We start from the raw sequence: 24,159 nt of genomic DNA on the forward strand, positions 1-24,159 counted from the left end.
TCACCTTTATGTTCTGTTCTAGAAGCAACAAGATATTCTTTGGGCAGGACGAAAGAATCTCCTGCGTTATGTACTTTGCCTTCATGCTTTTCACAGCCATGCGGCATGATCAGTGGACGAGTGTTAGAAGCTTCCGAACCATGCTCTTGTTTCTATGTCTGAGTACTGTGTAAATCTGGATAAAACCTGTAATTCTGTTTTACTGAAGTGTATCTTCCTCCCCATAGTTCCATCATGTCCTAGGTGTGTGAGGTACTTTAAGGCATCTAAGAAAGAAAAGGCACCCATGTCTTCCAAATAAATCATAAATCGTCACTCAGCCTGTGTGGAACAGAAAGCAGAGCCCGAGGCAGAGGTTATGTGCTATGAAAGCACGAGGGGCGTGCCAGCCTTGGGGCAGAAGCGCCGGAAAAAAGGAGAGGGGCAGGGAAGGAAGGAAACTGATGAACACACGTGAAGGAGTGGGCCAGTGTTTGATATCAAGCATGAGAAATTGCCCAAATCTGCCAGACTCTTTTCTGGGAGACCATACTAATGGCTGCTTCTCAGATCCGTCCACCTGGGGAGGGGTTTATCCACTAGTTTCAATCTTTTGTTGGTCAAAGGTGTGCCCTGCAGGATGCTAATTCCTCTTTGCTTCTGGGTAGCGTGTGTGTACTTGTCCAGAAAATGTTGCACGTTACAGAGTGAACAAGAGAGCCCTAGGGCGGGACAGCACAGGCCTAAGGTCAGGCACTGTTTTCTTGTGCCAAAGCAAATTCCCTGGTGTCATTAGGGAGTTTAGTGCTACAGCAGCTGAAAAAAACAGCCCAATGTCCCTGAACCAGGTAGACCTGGCCTTCAGAGAAGGTCTGAAATGGCACAGAGATGTGTAACTGATAGAAATTCTTTGGTCCAGCTCTCTTACCCTGCCCTCCAAAGGCCATGGTGGGTGATTCTGGCCTGGCTAAATTTCACAGTGGGTACAGGGCAAGTATCCTGATAATAGTGTTTAAGCGCCTGGATCAAGCCATACCTGAAACCCATGTGCAGACTGTTTCTTATGGAAGTCGACCAATATCTCTCTTCTGTTTCACCTAGTTGAATTGGGTTTACAGTCACTTGCAACAAAGGGTTCTAACAGTTTCACATTAGACGGATGTTTCTGAAAAGCACATTTTGGTCCAAAATGATATAAAGAATCATTTACAGAAAGCTAGGGCAGCTCAGAAAATGTTTTAGGTGTGACAACTCATGACAATCTCCACCATCCCGTCTCTCATCAAACTGGACATTTTTAATGAACAACTGACATTTTTTAAAAAACTCCTGGAACCTGCAGACACTATTAATAATCAGATCTCATTTTGACATCTTCATTCGCACTAAATTTAATTCACTGCTGAGACAAAAGGGAAGGGTACCCAACATCTTTCTCAGATGCCCTTCAGGATGTTCTCACAGCGCTGCTAAAGAAGAGGGAGCTATCATTTCTATGAACCTTTTGTGCTGTCAAGTTAAACCAGTTTCTTCAGTGAACCATTAGGCAAGCGACGTACCTCGAGCCCTTTCCTCGTGCTTTCAAAATCTGAAATTAGTCAAACACAAAGATAACTCGAGTGCTTTAGAAGTTGACAAAAAAAAGTGCAAAAATGAAGGAAAAAAAAAACCTCACTTTTTTTTTTTTTTTTGCAAGTCTCCACATTTGGAGTTTGGGCACAAAGGAGCTTCAGAGAACAATGGCTGCTTTCACGGGCCTTTCGCAGTGTACCGGGAAGCCGACTCATCTTAGAGGCGACGGTGAACACCTGAGCAGCTACTTTATGAAGATGCAGGCGTGTGGGGTGTGAATGCAAAACTCCCACTGGCCAATCAATGCTCAGAGAAGCCATGAACCCGCAGAGCAAAAGGCACCTTGCCAGAGAGTCACCCTGTAAAAGGAGAGAATTCTGAGAGTCATAAGAACGGGAATGTCATGGACCCGCTCAAGTGAAAAGACATCCGATGTTGTTTGGAAGCCAGGGCCAGGGATGGAAGAACAGGCCTACAGATGAGCACGCTGGGCCCCGCCCAACTTAAGAGCTCACACACATACAAGTACCTGTTAAGGACCTTGCATTAGTTTCCCGTTGCTGCTGTTAACACGTGACCACAAGCCCGGCGGCTCAGAACAATGCAAATGCATTCTCTTTCACTTCTGCAAGTCAGAAGTGTAAGAGCAAGGTGTCCACAGGGCATGTGCCTTCTGGAAGCTTCAGGGGGAGAATCTGTCCCCTTGCCTTTCCAAATATCCAAAGGTTGGGGCTTCCCTGGGGGTCCAGTGGTTAAGAATCTGCCTTCCAATACAGGGGACGTGGGTTCGATCCCTGGTTGGGGAACTAAGATCCCACATGCCGCGGGGCAACTAAGCCCGTGCGCCACAACTACTGAGCCCACGCACTCTGGAGCCCACGAGCCACAACTAGAGAAAAACAAAAGCCCTTGTGCCACAACTAGAGAGAAGCCCGCAGGCTGCAACAAAAGATCCCACGTGCCGCAACTAAGACCCAACGCAGCCGAAAATAAATAAATAAATAAAATTTAAAAACATATACATATCCATACAAATCCAGAGGCTGCCAGCATTCCACGGCTTGTGGCCCCTTCCAGCATCGCTCCAATCTGTTGCTTCCCTCCAGCCTCCTCTGAAAAATCCTCACGTGCGTGTCCTACTGTAGCCGATTCTCTGCTTTTCTCTCCTTTATCAGGACTTTTGTAATCACATCCATGTGGATGAAGACGGCAACCACCTCGTGTCACACCCTTAACCACACCCGCCAAGCCCCTCTTGCCATGTAAGTTAACATTCCCAGGTTCCAGAGTTAAGGATGTGGACATCTCGGGGGCCATTCTTTATCCCACACAGTCTTGAAAGTGGATGATTGAGATCAGAGCACAAACTCTCATTCTAGAAAGGACTGTCCCATTGGAGCAAGCCCTGGGTTTGGCTGTGTCATTTATTCAAGCTTCTTGCTAATGTCTGGTTTTTTTTCCCCCAGAGTCTGGTTTCTCAGGTCCCTGTATTATAAGTATCTGGATCGTCTTCTGGGTGCTTGTATAGAGCACATCCCAGTACAGAGCTCGGGGCTGGGCTGAGGGCTCACGGCATTGTCCCACTCTTCTCTATCTCTTAACATTTATTCAGTAAATGTTGAGCAAAGACCTTTGGGGAGATGTTTAAAGAAAAGAGACTCATACAGGAGACTGAAGTGTCCCTGGTAATTTACCTCATCATCAAACTTGCTTCCAAAGCATAGACATTCTTCTTATTTTCCAGATTGGGAACCTAAGCACTTCTGTTGTATTAGGCACTGTTCTAGGACTTTCATGTATTATTTACTTACATCTACCCTCCTCCCCAAGCTGAGTGGGTGGGTATCATTGCCTCATTTAACAAATGAGGAAACTGAGGTTTAGGGAGATTAAATGAAATACCCAACAGCAAGAGCAAATAAGTGGCAGATACAGAATTCACTCTCAGTCTTGCCTAATTTCCGGGCTCTGCCTTTTAAGCACCACATTCTATTGTCTCAAATGATGACGTCTCTGGGAGGGAACAGAATATTTTAAGCGGGTGCATTGTTTTTTGTTGTTGTTTAATTTTTATTTTATACTGGAGTATAGTAGATTAACAATGCTGTGTTAGTTTTGGGTGTACAACAGAGTGATTCAGTTATACATATACTTGTACCAATTCTTTTTCAAATTCTTTTCCCATTTAGGTTATTACAGAATATTGAGCAGCGTTCCCCGAGCTATACAGGAGGTCCTTGTTGGTTGTGTGTTTTAAACATAGCAGTGTGTATATGTCAATCCCAAACTCCCGGTCTATCCCTCCCCCCGACCTTCCCCTCTGGTAACTGTAAGTTCAAGTTCGCAAGTGCATTGTTAAAGACCTTCACAGCACCAAAAGGCCTGGAGAGCTATCAACTCTTTTCTTTTTTCTTTTCTCTTTTCTTTTCTTATCATCTATCTACAGCATTTATCTTAAGGACATACACTGTAGCTACTGTGAAACCTAGCAGATTCCCAGGCTCCAAAGGCTTTGCTTATGAAGAGGCAGAGCAGGGCTTATCCATATTCATAAGGCTTGTCTGCCACACTTCCTACGGCTGGGCTGGTGCCTCTGAAGGGCTCTGCCTCAGTTAGCCAGCGGCGTACCATACGGAGCGTTTATTCTCAGCATCCCTGATCCGTGGATCAGACGGCGATGCTCTGCTTCAGGCTGCGGGTCAGCTGAGCTCAGAAGGTCCACAGAACTTGGCTCCAGGCTCCACATGGGGTTCAGGCCTGCTCCACACTCTCATTCTTCTGGGGCCGCCTGACTACATGGCATGTTTTTCTCGTAACGATGTCAGAAGCACACGAGGGCAAACCCAGCCACGTAAGCACATTTCCAGGACCTGCTCTGCTCACCTCCACCAACATCGCCTTGGCCAAAGCAAGTCGCGTGGCTAAGTTCAAAGCTAACGGGAAAGGAAGTGAACTCCACCCACCAGCAGGCAGGGAGGCAGCTATAAAGTACGGGACGGAGGGCTGGGGTCCCAGTGTAATCTACCACAGCCTGTTCATATCTGGTTTGTTTTCCCTCACTGATGGTGATTCCCTCACTTCTGCATCTGCTTTGATGGAGGAAGAACCAAAAAGTAAAACCCAAGCTATTCTACTCCACTGACAAGTTCTTACTCTTCATTCCATCCCCATATATTGAATCCACCGCAAGCTCCAAGCGTCAATGTCTCCACCCAATTCTTCATCTGCACTGTCTCACTGCAGCCCACCTCCCACATCACTGGATTCTCAGAGCCTCGAAGCAGTGCCCTTGACTCAAGACATCCCCTCTGGACTTCACACACTGGCTGGGGTGATCCTTTAAAGTGTAAACTCCCTACCTTTCAACTCTGCACTTACAATAAAATTCAAATCCCAGATCATGCCCTAAAAGACCCCATCTTCTCCAAAGCCCTGCCAACCTCTCTCATGTCATCTTGTAACAGTCCCCCACTCTGACCTCGTGTCCCAAGCATACCTGGGTCTTTTTTTTTTTTTTCAGCTCATGAGTAAGTTATTTATTTAAGCCATCTCCTGCCATAAGCAAAGGATGGAAGATATCAAGTATAATGGTCATCACCGGACACAGGAAGGTGAGCTTAAGGTCCCCTAACTTTTCTGGTCCATGTGTGCAGAGTAATGGCCCAAACTAGTGCTGTGGTCCCCACTGTAGTGGTCCAGGTTCTCTTTATTCATCTTCGTAGCCAGTTGGAAGCAGATTCACATGAGGGTTATGGACAAGGGTATGGTTACCATCTTCCCAGGGAAAGGGCTTGGACCTGATGCGGAGATGGGGGTAGTCGACCGCCTCCGGTCTGCCCTCCTCTCCGTGGCGCGACTTCAGGAAGACGTCCAGCATGCTCGCTCCACCCTGGGGAGCGCCACGAGGCAGGTGAGGGCCTTCCACATGCGAGCTGTGGGCACCACTCGACATAGGCCGACTCAGCTGCAGCCGGGAACGACCCAGCGGCCCAGAAACCCGGGATCCAGCTGCTGCCGCCATTTTCAACCGGGATCACCGCCTACCTGGGTCTTCTCATTTGTTGTTAGCACTTGCTGCTCTCTTTGTCTGGTGCCCTGGGACCCCGGATCTTCACACTGCCAGCCCTTCTTTGTATCCAGGTCTCTTAAAGGCTAACTGTGCTTGTAAAGAAGGCCGCACCTTGCCACGCCCACACTACGTGCACCACCACGCACTAAACTGTTCTCAACTGTTCGGATTTTGGTATCACTTGGGCAGTGCCGGTCTCTTCCTTAGAAAGGAATTTAACTGACAGCAGAGACCTTACCCGCCCAATTCAGCGTTGTACCCCAAATAGGAAGGCAGAGACCTTATCCGCCCAATTCAGCATTGTACCCCAAATAGGAAGCACAGTGCGAGCTTGTGTTAACAGCTTGCTATATACTGCATCGAATTCAAAAATGATTAAAGGCATCTGAACAAGAAACTCACACGTGCTCCAGAAAGTTGGAGGAAGCATGGCTTCATAGAGATTACCGGAAACTAAAGCACTATTGCTCTAAGTCTGAGCTGCTCATCAACGTCAGCGGACGCCTACACACATCGCTGATATCTGGGAAGTGGAAGCTTGATTTGAGTTTCACGGAGTCCAAGTGTCACTGTATTCCTGAGGCTTGGCCAAGGGCCCCCAAAGAGTAGGGGCCCCCTAAGAACATTGAGTTCTGTGTTAGTTACCAAGTCAAAGTGAAGGAATTGGGCCCCCGAATTGGGCCCCCAATTTGAGTCCCCAAAGAACATTGGGTTCTGTGTTAGTTACCAAGTCAAAGTGAAGGAATTGGGCAGGAATGTATGTCTGAGGACAGAGAGCTATGCGATGTATTGCAAGGCTGGTGAAAGACAGCATGATAGGAGTGTGAGCTTTGGAGCTGCACTGTCTGAGTTAGAATTTGGTCAGTTTCTTAACCTCTCTTAACCTCAGTCTCACCATCATTAAAATGAGGACAATAATAGCGCCCACCTCCTAGGTTATCACGAAGATTAAATGGGTTAGTTCATGCAAAGCCCTTGTGAGCACTGCCTGGTACAGAGTGAGCAATCCATCTGGCTTGGCTATTATTAGTATAAATAAATATTAATTTGGATCAAATTGTAGATACAAGCAGAAAGAGGGGGAAAATCATAATTAGAGCTGTTAAATAACACTTGGTATAATTTTCTGTGCTGCCTTCTCAAAATAAGGTCTTCTGTAAATGCTACTTCAAATCTCAGAATTCAGCAACTCACCCACGAGCCAGCTGTCAGGGAATGGGTTTAACTCGTAGAAGTGGTTCTGTTCAGCCATTTCTTTTTCTCTGACAACGTTATCTCAGGGTTACCCGGTAGAAAAGTTACACTGCTTATTATAACCACAGTACAAACAAGGCCTGGGATTTATATAACACCCCAGATACCAAAAGCTAAAAAGCACATCTAAGTGATGCAGTCCTGTCTCTTTTCACAACATCCACTCAAAATCAAGAGTTTGATAATATTGTCCCCTGAGCAGATAAAGAGATTAAAAAGAAATCAAAGAACTTCTTCAGGGAGACCCAGGAGAGAAGTTCCATAGCTGAAAAGAGGTCTGAAAACCAATGTTAGCCTACCAAGCCTTCGGTAATTTACCCGCCTTTACATTTTCAGTTTGTTTACTTATGTTTCATCTCTTTCCAAAAAAGGAATTGGAAATATATTTCCAATTAAGAGATCCCAAACTGCATCCCATGGAACAATTACGGATGGTGGTCATCGTGACTTGGGAAATAGCCACTGGCCAATAGGATTCCACGGTGAAGAGAATCTTAACTCCTCTCATGCAGAAAAGGATCGTTACTTACAGTTCCGGGTGGTCTGACTGTGGAGAATCCTGCTAACTTTGGTTAGCCCAGCATCTTACATCCCTGGCAAAGCATTTTTTAAAATACAAAATCAATACTACTCAGGGCACCAGTGTTCCATGAATCATCTGTTTGGGACACGCTGACTTGAGGAAATCACGGTGCAGAGAAAGATGAGGGTGATAATGAGAAATCCAGGGTCAGGGCAGTGCGTATCAGTCCAGACCACCACCCTCTCTGCGTCCAGCTGCTACAGGCGGGATGCAGACGTGGCCATCAGCATACCCTACAGGCCAAGGGAGAGGAAGGAATACAAGCGGTCCTAAGGATCAGCTTATGGACAACAGGTAAATCTGGAAACAGGTAGTTTTGGGGGACTTGGTGAGCCTTTAACCCAGGCTTCTTCTTCAAATATTTCAAGATCTGAAATGAAGAAGCAACACAGGGCACCGAGCAAAGACTACCTTGGATTTTCTTCCCTGAGCAAATTTAGCGATTCCAAGTGCAACGCGTGACATTCATAGAGGCACTATTTAAACTTGTTTTAAAATTAGTGCTACTAGTTTGAAAATGGTAGTGTATATTAATGCAGAAAGATTTTAGAGCTTCTAGAAGTAGAGAGAAACTCAACAACACCATGGAAAGGATATAAATTTTAGAAATGACAGCAGCTATAAGGCACCTACCATGCACCTAACAGAGAGCGGGCATTCAGCAAATGACTCCCTTGTTGTTATTATTACTGCTATTTAAAAAAAACAAAAAACACCAGTGGAAATACCACAGCTTAAGCTTCAATGCTGTGCTTAGTTGGTAATTCAAGCCTAGAGATTCTTCTTGGCAATGAACATCTGATTTATATGAAGGTCATAACCTTAACATAACCTTAACTCTTCTTCCTATTTCCCAAGCATCCCCAAATTTACATATCGAAAACTAATTTTTTTTTTATTTCTCCCTGACATCATGCCGCCCCCTTCTTCACCTCTCCAGTTCGTAGCAAACGCCTCCTTATTTCCATTTATTTGAAATCAGACACAGACTTATCAGGATCCTCTTCTTTCTCTCGATGCCCCCATGACCATCCACCAGCAAGGCTCAACAGCTCTCATTATTATACAGTTAGTCCCCTACATACGAATGAGTTCCGTTCCGAGATCGCGTTCTTAAGTCCAGTTTGTTCGTAAGTCCAACAAAGTCAGCCTAGGTGTCCAACTAACACAATCGGCTACATAGTACTGTACTGTAGTAGGTTTATAATACATTTCACACAAATAATACATTAAAAAAAGCAAACAAAAAATAAATAAAACATTTTAATCTTACAGTACAGGACCTTGAAAAGTACAGTAGCACCAGCTACATCACTGCTGCTTTTACGCTTGTTTCTGGACACCCTGGGCTCGAAATAAAGGTACTGTACTGCTGTACTCTATACAGTACCGTACAGTAAAGTACACAAAAGCACAACCACTTGCAGAGGATGAAAGCACACGACAATGTACGCCAGACACGTGAACTAACTTACCTGACCGGACATGCGCACGCACACTCGCATCTTTGAAAGTTCGCAACTTGAAGGTTCGGATGTAGGGGACTCACTGTAACCTCAGGGAACTTGACTCCGCCCCCTTCTCGCTGCCCCTCCCTCTGCCATTGTTTCCCTGCAGGATGCTGTAAAGTAGTCCGCAAATTCTCCTGCTGCCTGCATCGCTGCTCTCCTCCAATACAATCTCTACTCACAAAGTATTTAAAATTCATAAAATATATATTTAAAATTTCTCTAATTGACACCCCCCGAATTCTAACCACTGCACTTGGAATAAAACCCAGATGCCGCTTCAAGCTCATCTTGGGACACTTTTCTCTGACTCTTTGCCCTCGGGCCACCCTGGCCACTGTGAGCTGTTTTTTGCCTTAGACCCCACCTGTAGAAGGTTCCTTCTGTCTGCAGCGCCCACATCTCCTGAACTGTGTAGGACTGACATGTCTCTATCCCGCAAGCCTCAGTTTAAACACCACCTCCTTAAGGCTGACCTTCTCTGATTTTCCAAACTAAGTGTCCCCCTTCCCCAATCCTTAATTCTCCATCACTATATTCTGTTTGATATTTTAAAGCATGTTGTCTGATACGTGCAATGTTCACTTATTTATTTATTTACCTGTTCATTATCTGTTTCCTACATCTTTACCGCTAACATCACAGGAGTGGGATTTATCTCTGCTTTATTCACCAAACCTTACACTATACCTAATATATTCAAGACACGTGCACACACACAGACGCACATATTTGTAGACTATATGCACGACTGAACGAATGAGGAAAACTCCAGAAAGGATTCTTTATGAAAAAGGAACGTAATTTGATTTCATGGTACAGTATGGAAATCATTTGTAAACCATCCGTGAAAGGATGATTCACTGATTAATTCCCTTCCATTTTCTCTCTGTCGCAAAACCCACTTTGGCCAACATATCAAAATACAAGCAGGGCTTGCTGACTATTATTTCCCTTGAAAATAATCAACGACCCCTTGCCTGTTTAGAAATCATAAATTGATTGCAGCTGCAAAATAAAATCATTCTCCAGAAAGAGCAGAATGCCACTTAGTTAATTCTCAAATGAATAATAAAACACGATAAACAGCCCATGCCACTTAGATGGACTTATTAACTAGAGTTCAGGAAAAGAAAGAGCAGTCATAATTCAGCCAATCTTTCTGGGGCACTCCCAGCTACACGTGCGCAGAGAATGTTCGATGGAATGAGAATGTCCTAGGTAAGTGGTCTCTACCTACCAGGACGGGGTCAATAGCAGACTCTAGGTCGATATTGATTAATTCTCCATTTTAGATGTTCATCTAAATGACATTCTTATAAGGGAAGTAGGTAGTTGCTGGAAAGGAAGTAGGTAGCTTTTGGTCAAAATTTGTAAGGAAAATTAAGTAAGGATAAGTAGCTTACGTAAGAGGAGAGCCAAAGAGTTAGTCCTCAGGATGTACGGGATGCTCTTCTGAGCCTCAGTTTACTCATGCATTGGAGGGAGGCCGACCCTTCCTCTCTTTATGTCACCTGTGTAACCTCCTGAACAAACACACTCAGAAGCCAGCTATGTAGTATGGCTGTCAAGAGCAAAAGCTATCATCATTATCTTCTCTAAAGAGTGAACTGCAGGGCTTCCCTGGTGGCACAGTGGTTAAGAATCCGCCTGCCAATGGTTCGAGCCCTGGTCTGGGAAGATCCCACATGCCGCGAAGCAACTAAGCCCGTGTGCCACAGCTACTTAGCCTGTGCTCTAGAGCCCGCGAGCCACAACTATGAGCCCACGTGCCACAACTACTGAAGCCTGCGCGCCTAGAGCCTGTGCTCCGCAACAAGAGAAGCCACCGCAATGAGAAGCCTATGCACTGCAACGAAGACCCAACACAGCCAAAAATAAAAAAAATAAAAAAGAGTGAACTCCACCTGGGTCCTCCACCCTATGTTCCCTCTGGTTCTCTGTGAAAGTTGAGTCTTAACGTTCTTTTTATGGTTGCTGGTGACATGTTGCTGTTGTTAAACACAGAGGTTTAATAGTTGTTAAACTGTCCAGTCACCTATTTAATTACTAGTTCAGCAGTTACTTTACCACAATTAGGTACCAAATTATCTCAGTAGCTTTTGTTCCAAGATCTGTCTTTATAGCCCTCTGGGGTTTGTCTCCTTAATGTAATTCTGGCTCTCTCTCTCTCCACACATGAACGTGGGTGGCGTCCATAGGGATGAAAGTAGGATTGGGATTGGGGTGACACATGGTTAGAGATGCTCTGCAGGTGATGATCCAACCTGCAGTCTGGTTTCAGAAGGACTCCCAGCCTGACCATGTAGGGCAGAGCTGGGCTTCGTGCAGGACCCGTGAAATCTGACCTTCGCTGTCCCTAATTGCTAACTGGCCCCCGCACATCAGGAGCACTAGGAGTCTTACACACTGAACCATTAAGATGTGCTCAGTGAAGCTCTTATTGGAAAAAGAAACACAGGGCACTCCAAGCTCACTGGAGGTTAAGAGGCGGTCAAATCACGTAAAAGGGAATCCTGGGAAAAAAAAGAAAAGTGAAGCTAGAGCTCAGAAAACTCTAAGAAAGCAGCCTATAAAAGCTAGAACGGAGTCACTCTCTACACTTGGAACGTTCCCACGAGACACCTGGCTGAGTTGGAAGTGGTCAGTGGGAAAAAGTCACTTGTCACCAAGCAGGGTCACAGAAGGAAACCGGATTTCTAAAAGTTTTGAGAAAAGAAAAAAAAGTTCTACGGACAGAAAATCTAGATGAGGTCTGACCAAGGGGGAAAACTGAAATTCTGATTTCACAAAGGCAAATGATTGCTAGAGGAAGGAAAGCCAAAAACATCTGAAGGTCTAAGTTTGGCCAGGGAAGGGACAGCTGGGGGGCTGTGGTGAGAAGTGGGTCTTTTTTAAAATTTAATTTTTATCGGAGTACGGTTGCTTTACAAGGCATTAGCTTCTTGCTGTACAGCAAAGTGAATCAGTCATACGTATACATATATCCACTCTTTTTTCTTTTTGTTTAACTTTTTGTTTCCTGTTAGACTACAGCCGATTAACAACGTTGTGATAGTTTCAGGTGCGCAGCGAAGCGACTCAGCCGTACGTGTACATGTATCCATTCTTCCCCGAACTCCCCTCCCATCCAGGCTGCCACGTAACATTGAGCAGAGTTCCCTGTGCTCTACAGTAGGCTGTCATTAGTTGTCTCTTTTATACATAGTGGTGCATATATGTCAGTCCCAATCTCCTTGAGGGAGGATTCCTAGAGCATCAGTCAGGGTCCCCACAGAAAACAGGAGAGCAGGTGGATAAGGGTTAATTTAGAAAGGTGGCGACACAGAGGGACCACAGAGAAAGCATCAGTAACCTGGAGCCAGCACCTGCCCTGCTGTTGCCGACCCTTGGGGGAGGAGGGACGCTGCTGGGAGGAGCAGTGATGTTTGGCAGAGGGACCGCCCCCCGCGGCACAGGCAGAGAGACAGCCAGGAGGCAAGAAGCTCCGCCTCCCTCCACTGCTGCCCTCTGGCCTCCTGCTGGGGCTTCCAGAGGCTTCTCTCTGGCCAGATCTGGCTGCAATCCAGAGGCTCTTGAAGTCCTTTAAGGCAGAATATGCAACAGGATGGCAAAGCAAATGGGTCTGCCTGAGCAAAAAGAAGGTTCCAGGCACAAACATCTAGGAAAAGGAAGGCTTCTGGAAAATGGTATCAGCTACCAAAACAGCTCATTTCCATTTCTGCTTCGATTCCATTGTCAGAAAGTCATCAGAGCAGAAGTGAGAGTGGTTAAGAAGGAATTAGACCCACGTTGGGTGAGTAATTTGCAAGCCATCACCGAGCCTTTTTAAGCGAGAGCAAGCCTCCAGAATTGGGTGTATCACTCCGAGGGACAGACAGACTTTGTAGTGTTTTTACTGAACCTGTGAGGAACCATATACAGACAGAGAGGCCCCAGAATAATTTCCAGTGAACAAAAATGGACAGGACAGAAAGTCGGTTATGAAAACTGCAGACCAGTAAGCCTGATATCAACACAGACAGAGGTGCAGCAAAGGTTGTTAAAAATATCATGCGTACTCTAACAAAGAGCTACCACTCCCTAGAAGATGCTATGGCTTCATAAGGACACGTCATGCCTGAATAACCTCCGTTATTAATTGCTTGGATCTTAGATGCACCATCGTTTAATCATCCAGCAAGTATTTTGAGCCCCTACTATGTGTCAGTTCATGTTCCAGGTGTGTGGATACTGCATCCATCAAGGTGGACAAGCTCCCTGTGTTCAAGTCTAAAATCTAGTGGGGAAAAATACTCGCAAGGACACGTAAAAATAAGGAGGATAAGTTCCCATGATTAAAGGTAAATCAAAGCAGGTGAGCCATGTGATGGAATAAACATGTCTTGATGGCGGTGGGTACAACACTGATTTCTTCACTGACTGAAGAAAACTTATACAGAAGGACAGGACGAGTGATGAGTCAGCTGTGAGACAGGCTTGTGGAAGAGACCTCCAGGCAGGGGAACAGCCAGTGCAAACACCCTGCGGTCAGGGGAAGTTTCAGGAACACCAAAGGATGGGAGTGTGAAGCTTACCGGCAAGGGAGTTGGTTTTAGGAAATGAGGTCAAAGAGGTAGGTTGGGACCAGACAATGAAGGGGTCTTTGAGTCTTAGTAAGAACTTTGAATTTTTCTGTAAGTGTGGATGGAATTGGATGCAACGATCTTAGGCAGAAAGGACGGGTAGGTGTCTGGTGTTCCGAAAAGATCTCCCAGCTGCTATTGGGGAAAATGGGTCAGGTGGGAGTGGGGGTGTGGCAAAAGTAGAGGACAGGAGACCATGTCGTTAGGGCAAGAAATTAAAGTGTCTTGAACTCGGGGAATAGCAGAAGAGATCAAATTCAAGGATATACTTTGGAGACAAGACTAACAGGGTTATTGGTTGGTACGTAGGGTACGAAAAGTCAGTACCACGGACAACTCTTAGGTTATTGGTTTGAGGACAGATTTCAGGCTGAAAACATGGGAAGAAAAGGTTTAGGGAAAATTTTTAATTAATTTTTAGAATATGGCAGACATGTTGTATCTGGGATATTGGCCAGACAGTGATAGAGTATCTCGTCGTGTTATTGTGGACGGTGGGAAGTGATACGAATCTGAATGAGGGGGCGCCTATGATTTATTCATCTGAGACATTTTTGAACACTTACTGTGTACTACAAACTGTTTTAGATACTAAGAATAAACACGTAAGAAAACACACAAAAATTCCTGCCCCCGTGGACTTACAGTTTGAGGAACCAACCAATAAACTGAACATCAAGTGAAAGAGATGGCGTGTCCGCTGATGTCTCGTACCGGAGTATTAGCCAGATATATGATCAGGTTCTGGATTTACTGTTAAGGTAGAACTACTGGGACCAACCAAGAGACTGGATGTGAGGTCTGAGAGTGAAGGATTCCATAGTTTGGGTCTGAGCAACTGGAACGATGGAATTACCATTGACTGAAATGGGGACATTTCCAGAAGGAATACGTTTGCAGGGTGAAGATCAGAAGTTTGGTTTAGGACATGCTAGTGTGAAACGCCTACTGAACAGCCGAGAGTAGCTGTGGAAACTGGAGTTCAGGGGAGAATTCCAGGCTAGAGACATACATGGTGGAATTATCAGTGACTAGATGATATTTAACATCACAAGAAAGGATGCCATCACCAAAGGATTAGATTAGGCAGGAAGGAACTCTAAGGACTTCCCTGGAGCAGAGCAGGTGGGCAGATGAGAAGGAATGAGAAAAGGGGTTCAAGAAAGTAGCCCATGAGTTCGGAAGAAAAGCCGGCACGTATGTGTGTTAATCTCAGAAGCTTTGGAATTCCACAGAGGGTGCTGTCCTCGTCCACGTTCTGTTCAGAATTCCTAATGAACTGAATGCGGACACTGATAGGATGCTAATTACAGTTACACATGACATCAAGCTGAGATGTATCATCAAAATGCTCCACGACAGATTCAGGATCCTAAAATATTTCAAGGAGCTGGAATGACAATGGACTGCATCCAACGAGATCAGCTTCCTGGCCCCAAACCCTCACGGAACCAGAACAATCAGCGATAAGATGCAGCTGAGGACCCGCATGTGAAAAGAGCAGAGATCTATGTAATTGGGAGTCGACAATGCCACGCAGCCTCCCAAGAAGGGTCATGGCAAACTGGCCGGCATTCGGGGGAATATGTTGCCCCAAATAAGATGTTAAAGCCCAGCTCCACTCTCTTCTTGTTGGTTCATGCCCTGAATACTATTTTCAGTTCCAGGACTAAAAATTCAGTTTGGGATCAAAACTGAGACTCATGGACAATTGAATGCTGAAAAGAGGAGAAACTGTCATGTCCAAGGATACTAACCAACCCAAGGGTATTTAGGGAGGAACGCCTGGCTTAGTTAGACAGTGATAACAGTTGAAAGAACTGAGAGATATTTAAACTGGAGAAAGACTGGATTTGCCAACTCCTCAGGCAGGGAAAACGACACTTTTCAGCTCTCTTATAAAAGACGGTGATGCTAGAAGAGGCTGGAAAGGGAGGCAAGGGGTAGATCACAGACAGTAAGTAGGCTCCACGTGCCGTCTTAAGCATTCTGGTGTCTCTTCCCAGAGCAATACGTCATGTCATTCACATGTTTCAAACGGAAGGTAGTAACATCATCAAAGCTGAATTTCTAAAGGATTACTGTCTGCCACGTAGAGAGCAGAATGCAGAGGGATTAAGAGTGGATGAAACATATGTTATGACTGGAAATGAAGATAATTTGCACTACGATAGTGGCAGTGGATATGGAAGAGAAGGATGGGTTTGGAATTAGGAGGTAAAATCAGAAGTTCTTGGTACTGGGTTGGATATAAGGATACGGGACAGACGGGTTTCAAAGATGGCCTGAGTGTGTAGTGAAATGGCAGAGATGCCATCCACTAGATGTTGAACATTACAAATCTCTCCTCTCTCTCTCTCTGTCTTTATGTATATGTCACCTATAGCTAAATTATCTCTATCATTCATATTCATATCCATATTTTACCCATATCTTTACCTTTACCTATTATGTCTATGGTGTGGGTTTCCCTAAGAGGTAGTGCATTATTCTCTATACCCAGAGAAGATCCGTAAGAGCCTATACAGTTCCCTAGAGGGGAGTGCTGTAGAGGAAATTCCATCGTAACATGGAAAATTCGTTCGCTGTTGTGAAACAGATCACCACTGATCTAACAAAATGTCAATAATTCTATTCAATGGATGGGCTCAATGCGGCAGTATTTCATAGATAAGAAAAGGGAGAGAGGAAGACAGAAACTTGCCAAAGTTACTATGAGAAGAGGTGACAGCGACAGGGGTTTTATTTCTTGGGAGTCTCGTGTATTTTCTCCTGTCATTTAGAAAGCTCCTAACGTCATCCATCTACCACTTAGTCAAACCGTAGCTCTGCTTTTTCGACTTCCAGTTTGGAGATAAATGTATACAGGATCACTGCGTGAAGTACAGCTTTATCATCCATTCACGTGTGGGACTGATGCTGTACGTCTGCTCATCTTCAGGCACATAGATGTGCCTTATGTCCTGCATCTCTGTTCAGAGGACAAGTGATGCTTCTGCATATTCTTACTGGCATAGCTCCACCCTTAAACCCTGCTGGTTAACAAGTACCAGACTCTTTCTAGCCGTGTGACTTTCAGTAGCTTATTATCTTTCCATGAGTCTCAGTCTTCCCATCTGAAAAATGGCCATGATGCCTCTCGTGTTTTTGTGAAGCTTAAATAAGAAGTTCTATAAAGAGCCTACCTGGTGAGTCAGGGAACAAAACACAATAACTCCCTAGATAATCAATAAATGAGACAGTCTCTTTCTTTTGCAGGATTGAGCCCTTTTCTCAGTAATGTGTGCTTATTATGATTCCCCAACTTCATTACCACAAAGGGAATTTCTTTAAAATAAGGACAGAATTTTCTAGAAAGACATGGGCCCTGGGTTCCATCACTCTACCTGGATTCATAGACTGGGAGGTTAACTTTGCCACCTGTCTTGTATCTCGGAAATGAGTTCAAACTTTTCCTATGTTTTTAAAAGATGAATCTGTTATACACAGTAAGAGGTAGGTAATACCTAACCCGCTTATATCCGTTAAAAGAATTAACTGGCTAGTCACACATATTTTCGAAGTGGAGAAAGGCAAGATTTATGGATAGAACCCTCAGATCTCTGGTGACATGCTTAGCAAAATCCTTTTCTTAATTACTCCATTGCTTTTCCATATGTTACCTTATTATACTTGCATATAACTACAAATTCATAAGGCCTGATGGCCTCCATTTCCATTTTAAAATTGTCAGGCAAACAGATCTGCATGGAACACAGGAGCAGTTTAAATGCTTCCTGTCCCACAGTTTGTTGCTGACACGTTTAAGAAAAATAAGGTCTGTTAAAAAAATCACTTTGAACTGTAAGTACGTCATCCCTCAGGTAGTAATTCTGAAGAATTCTGCTGCAGGGCAGTCGTTCCGCTGCTTTACGGTACAGCTGCCTTTTTAGACGAGGCATAAAAAAGTCCCTTCTCCCTGTTACTGTTAATATTTCTCATGTTTTTACAATTTAAAAAGCTTAAAGAGTAACTTCTTCCATCTTTTCTGATCTAGCCATGATATTCTCTGATACACACGATCATTCTATTAGTAGAAAAATGGATACACATGCATTTGCTACGGCCTTGGGGATGAACACCAAGCTTTGTGAACACATTCCAAACAGAGAAATTAACAGACAAACACAATCTAGCCTTAGATGAATTAATCAACCAAAGACTCCCCACCGGGGAGCCACAGAGAATTAAACGGATTCTGAAGGAGAGTGCTGATTCTTCAGGAAAATGTGATTAGAATTAGTTTGGACTTGAGTTTCAGATTGTCCGATGACTCTGTTTCATGTTTGTTAAAATCCCTTTTAGTGGGAAATTCACAGGCTATAAATAAACACATTTCAAGGCTTTAAACCTTGGCCGACACTCAATCTTCGGCTTCTAATATCACCAAGCATTTCAGATCAGCTATGGACGATGAGCTACAGCAGGACCAATATGTTTGCTTCAGTAAGGACCGCGGTACCGTTGGTGATATTCCGAAGGTGGGAAGTAATTTGTTTCCTACTGTACACAGGTGTGTTTTGCTAATGAAGGATGGGTTCTTTCTTCACATGTCTATTATTTTGATTTCCGATCACCTTTCCTATAGAAAGTGTTTCACTGTTTTTGTTGGAGGTTTTAAGGTTCGTTTGTACGTGATACGGAAAGGTAATTAACTCCTTTCACCCAAAACCCTATGCAATCATATTTGTCCTGTATTTTTCCGCCAGGGATTTTCTAGGCAACTTTCGTGTAATTTCATGCTTCCATTCTTCCTCCCCTCCTTACTATCAGAAACCTGGTTTTATTCAAATATCCATCCTTACTTACAGCCTGTGGATTCGGAGAGCTGACGCTACCTGCCCTCCTAACCGAGCACGTCAATCCTATCCCCTCGGCTATGATGAGTTTAGGAAGCCAGCCTTAGACTTTTCAGAGCATCTGGTGACTGTTCAGGGGCAGGTGATGGCTTAACCTGGAATGAGCTGACCAAGAGGAAGGACTTCCGTTTGAGAGTTGGAGGACAGCTGTTCTTTCTGTGACTGGATCCCTTTGCTCCAGTGGTTTGGTGATAACCACGAAGGGAGTGTGGAGGACAGGATCCCACAACAGCCGAGCAGGACTGAGAGGATTACAGTGAAACAGGGTTGGCACCTGGACCGGCCACCCCGGACACCGCCCCTCTAAACTCCTTAGGGTGTGGCACGAGAAGTCTGCTCGTTGGGTCCGCATGCTTGAAGTGGGTCCCCTGTTTCTTGCATTCTGAAAGTGTCTCAACTGATAACACACTGACACCTGATAAATTCAGTAATAAGCTCCTTAGGCATCCCACAAGCTAAAGGCCCAGGAGAGCTGGCAGTGTAAGTCCAGGCTGGGTCTGAAGGTCTGAGAAACGGGGGAGCTGCTGGTACAAATCCCAGTCTGAAAGCAGGACAGGGTGAGATGAGACGTCCCATCGCCGGGAGGGAAAAAAGGGACAAATTTCTTCCTTTTCTTAGTTTGTAATGTAATATTAATATAGTATAATATAGCATAACATTAAGAAAAGGAGAATACTAAGAGATAATGATATAATATATATCCCTCCTCATCTGTCTGTCTCTCTGTCTAGATACATATATAGATGTAGAGATAGATATATCTATGTCCCTATCTATCTGCTATTGATTCTGTTTCTCTGGAGAACCCTGACTAATACAGGAGGAGAGAAAGGAACAGGGGAGAGAGAAGAGGAGGGGAGAAAAAGAGGAAAGATAGTCTCCTCCACCAAAGTAAGAGTAGGGAAGTGATGTCTTCTGCATTTGCATTCATAACCTCCTCTCTGAAGCAAAAGAGAAATTGCATTTAAGGATAAATCAATCACTTTCGCTTAGGCTACATTTAAGGGATAACTGAGCCACACACTGAAAAGACTGGTTTATACAAACGGAGATGGCAGATTTTTATTTCTTATTTGCCCACATGGTAAAGCTCTAACTGCATTTACCATCCGTCACACAAAGATGAATAAAGAAGTTGTGGAATTGTTACTTCAAAAGGAGTTTTCTTGAACTCTACACCAACTCAAATTTCAGCATCTATTGAAATTTCCACTTTTCTTAGCATCTGTCAAGAAAATATTTTTTTTTGTTGATAACTTCCCAGAGTTAAAGAAGACTGGGAAAATATTTCAGTCCCACATGAGACAACCACTACTTTGTGAAAACACATACTTTAATGTGCTATTTGAAAACAATTTTCAAAAATTTTAATATTTTTTTCTCAATATGACTGCCACGTAATTACCAACGTGTTTGTAGTTAGATTTTTTCACGTTTTGTATGAAATGAGTTTTCTCCGCTTTCCCGTATGCTTTACAGCCAACACTGGTGAATACTGAATGGCTTCTTATCTAAGACAAACATGGTCTAAAAGAAAGAAAATAAGGTTCCCTGGAGACTCTCTTATTTGGGGCTGTTTTTCACATGCTGCTCTATTACATGACATCTGCATCTGCATTTAAAAAAATTTTTTAAACATTGTTATTGGAGTATAATTGCTTTACAATGTTGTGTTAGTTTCTGCTGTATAACAAAGTGAATCAGCTATGCATATACATATATCCCCATATCCCCTCCCTCTTGCATCTCCCTCCCACCCTCCTTATCCCACCCCTCTAGGTGGTCACAAAGCACCAAGATGATCTCCCTGTGCTATGCAGCTGCTTCCCACTAGCTATTTATTTTACATTTGGTAGTGTATATATGTCAATGCCACTCTCACTTCATCCCAGCTTACCCTTCCCTCTCCCCAGGTCCTCAAGTCCATTCTCTACGTCTGCATTTTTATCCCAGTCCTACCCGTAGGTTCTTCAAAAAGAATAAAATACCCAAGAATAAACCTACCTAAGGAGACCAAAGACCTTATGCAGAAAACTATAAGACACTGATGAAAGAAATTAAAGATGATACAAACAGATGGAGAGATATACCATGTTCTTGGATTGGAAGAATCAACATTGTGAAAATGACTATACTACCCAAAGCAATCTACAGATTCAATGCAATCTCTAGCAAAATACCAATGGCATTTTTCACAGAACTAGAACAAAAATTTCACAATTTGTATGGAAACACAAAAGACCCCGAATAGCCAAAGCAATCTTGAGAAAGAAAAATGGAGCTGGAGGAATCAGGCTCCCTGACTTCAGACTATACTACAAAGCTATAGTAATCAAGACAGTATGGTACTGGCACAAAAACAGAAATATAGATCAATGGAACAGGATAGAAAGCCCAGAGATAAACCCATGCACATATGGTCACCTTATCTTTGATAAAGGAGGAAAGAATATACGATGGAGAAGAGACAGCCTCTTCAATAAGAAACTGGACAGCTACATGTAAAAGAATGAAATTAGAACACTTCCTGACACCACACACAAAAATAAACTCAAAATGGATTAAAGACCTAAATGTAAGGCCAGACACTATAAAACTCTTAGAGGAAAACATAGGCAGAACACTCTATGACATAAATCACAGCAAGATCCTTTGTGACCCACCTCCTAGAGAAATGGAAATAAAAACAAAAATAAACAAATGGGACCTAATGAAACTTAAAACCTTTTGCAAAGCAAAGGAAACTACAAACAAGACGAAAAGACAACCCTCAGAATGGGAGAAAATATTTGCAAATGAAGCAACTGACAAAGGATTAATCTCCAAAATATACAAGCAGCTCATGCAGCTCAATATCAAGAAAACAAATATCCCAATCCAAAAATGGGCAGAAGACCTAAATAGACGTTTCTCCAAAGAAGACATACAGATGGCCAACAAACACATGAAAGGATGCTCAACATCACTAATCATTAGAGAAATGCAAATCAAAACTACAATGAGGTATCACCTCACACCAGTCAGAATGGCCATCGTCAAAAAATCTACAAACAACAAATACTAGAGAGGGTGTGGAGAAAAGGGAACCCTCTTGCACTGTTGGTGGGAATGTAAATTGATACAGCCACTGTGGAGAACAGTACGGAGGTTCCTTAGAAAACTAAAAATAGAACTGCATCTGCATTTCAAAGTCTTGAGTTCTTACTAAAAAGACAACAAATGCTTCACTCATGTCTTGACAATACTTTTGGATAGTGGAGTCACCAGGTTTTGTAGAAGCTATGTGGCCAGACATCTGAATTCTCAGTCTTGTCTAATGGGTTTGCAGGCTACTTTGCAGAGCAAATCTGCAAAATCTATGGAAGTTCACCTCTACTGGGCAACATAAAGAGGCACAGTGGAATCCATTTGAGCCCCTTCCAGCATCCAGTTCTTTCCTCTCCCATTAACAGCCACAGATAGTTCTTTGAGGAACCATTTCTCTTCCCCTGGGTTTGGAAAAATGAAGATGTGCAAATCTGTATAGTCTTCAGCATTTTGCTGCCAAGAGGGAATCAGCCTGAGGATGAATCTGGTTCCTGGATGAGAATACGGACGAGAGAATTTCCGGGAAGCAGACTCAAATCAAAATCAAAACAAAACAAACAAACAAACTCGAAACAAAATCAATCTATGATATGTTAGGTATCAAGAAATACCATGACGAGAAAGAAAATGAAGATGAGGGGGTCAGAGTGATTGAACATGCTCATTAGACAGGGTGGTCAGGGAAGGCTTTTCTGATGAAGTTGGATTTTACGGACCATGACCCTGACCACATGCTATGTAATGCCAAACTCTGACCCTGACATATAAGCCAGGTGGAGCTGGATGTTCTCTCAAAATTACGTGGATCCTGAGATCTTCCAAAATTTTGAGTTGGGTTTAGGTGGTCTCTCTTGTGAGAAAGATAACTTTCACAGAGAGGAGAGACAACAGTGGCTTGGAAGTTGGCATAAATGTCTGAAAAGCCTGTGGATCGTCCATGCAATCCCATTTTCTGAGCGGTGTTTTCACCTCCTGGTAATTGCTACCAAGATTTCAGAGGTCTTGGAGACAGCCAGGCTTTGAGAAATAATTCAAGAGGCAAGGAATTGTCGGCTCTGAGATTCGGTGGCAAGCACGCTCATAAATCCGTTACCACCTCTCTCCTTCCTGTACCACCTTCAACTCTTTGATAATGAGGTTAATTGAAAGGTTAATGGAAGGTGTACCGCCAACAAATTTTTATATCGTCCAGTGGATATCACCAAAGAGGAAGATGATGATGTTAACCAAACAGCACGAGGGATACTGAGGCAGATTTAAGAAGAATAAACGTCCTGAGGGTGGGGGACCCCCCAGGACTCTAGAAAGATGTGAGACATTCATTTGACTGTAAGTGTCAAGAAGGGTTTGGTCAAGAGGGGAATTCACAAGCGTGGGGCTGAGTTGTCAAACCTGAGATGTTGATCAAGGCTCAGACTCTCTGCTCTGGCTAGCCTGAATCTTGTGGAAACTCTCCACAGAGTGGAATATGATGGGAAATGCATCCCTCTGTACTGCAGAAAATACACGTTTCTCATGCTAATGTTACCTTTTAAATTTGTTTCTATTTTTAGGGAAGTCTTCAGGCAAGGAGGTCAAGCTTTACAGCATGACTGGACCCCACGGGAGGGATGTTCTCAACCTCCAGAAGGAGAAACTGAGACAAAGATAAGAAGAGGCTATGTCTACCTTAGACCAGGGATGGGCAAATTATGGCCTGCGAGCTGTAGTTTTTGTACAGCCTGCAGCTAAGAGTAGTTTTTATATTTGGGGGAAAAAAATAGTTTTTACATTTGGAAAAAAATCAAGAGAAGCATACTTTTTTTGGTGACACATGTACATTACATAAAATTCAAATTTCAGCACCCAGAAATAGTTCTGCTGGAACTCAGCCACACCCATGTGCTTCTGTGTTATGGCTGCTTCTGAGCTACAAGAGTGGGGCTGCCTTGCTGTAACACAGACCGTATGGCCTGCAAACCTGAAAATATTTACTACCCGTGCCCTCACGGAAAACACGTGCCAACGCCATTGTTTTCAGCCCTATTTGAGCTATTGCTCCTTTTATATAACAAATGAAGTATTTTATTTATTATTATCCCAAAATAAGAACCATAGTGAACATAATCTACCAGCACACATGCTTCAAAAAATCAATATAATGTCTTAACTGAATTATAAAAGGAGAAATACAAGCGAATCGTTTATAATAAAATAATATGTATTTCCACACATGCATTTGGGGGCAGGAACTATACAATAAGACATAATAGTGCATCAGATACTTCCACCTAATTGTAGAAGAAGTGTGAATAACACAACGATTGGTGCATAGGGACACAGATGCTTGTCTTTGCGACACACACCCCACAACTTGTACTGACCCTGTCCCTTATTCAGAATGTTGATTGACAGGAGCTGATGCCATTGGCAGAGCAACACAGCCATTGAGAGACTGTGGCCCATCAGGGAAGGAGATAGGGGACGCAAAACCCAACCTTTCTCTTCACCCAATATCTGATCTTCCATTGCCCTCCACTGACTGGACCCAACCAGAATCCAGTGGACAAAGCAGCCCGCTGGAGGCAATCCATACAGGAAAGAC

The 24,159-nt window shown here is 43.8% G+C and overlaps 1 protein-coding gene and 1 pseudogene across 2 annotated transcripts in view; both read right to left on the reverse strand.

Moving 5' to 3' along the window:
• TMEM132D (transmembrane protein 132D) overlaps positions 1 to 24,159 on the reverse strand; it is a 645,590-nt gene that overhangs the window by 165,414 nt on the left and 456,017 nt on the right. The window lies entirely within an intron of this gene.
• On the reverse strand, positions 5,042 to 7,658 carry LOC307196721 (cytochrome c oxidase subunit 6A1, mitochondrial-like; annotated as a pseudogene). The gene has a single exon. The product of its transcript is annotated as a cytochrome c oxidase subunit 6A1, mitochondrial-like (transcript).

The sequence above is a fragment of the Stenella coeruleoalba genome (genome assembly GCF_951394435.1).
Source record: "Stenella coeruleoalba genome assembly, chromosome: 14".
Lineage (NCBI taxonomy): Eukaryota > Metazoa > Chordata > Mammalia > Artiodactyla > Delphinidae > Stenella > Stenella coeruleoalba.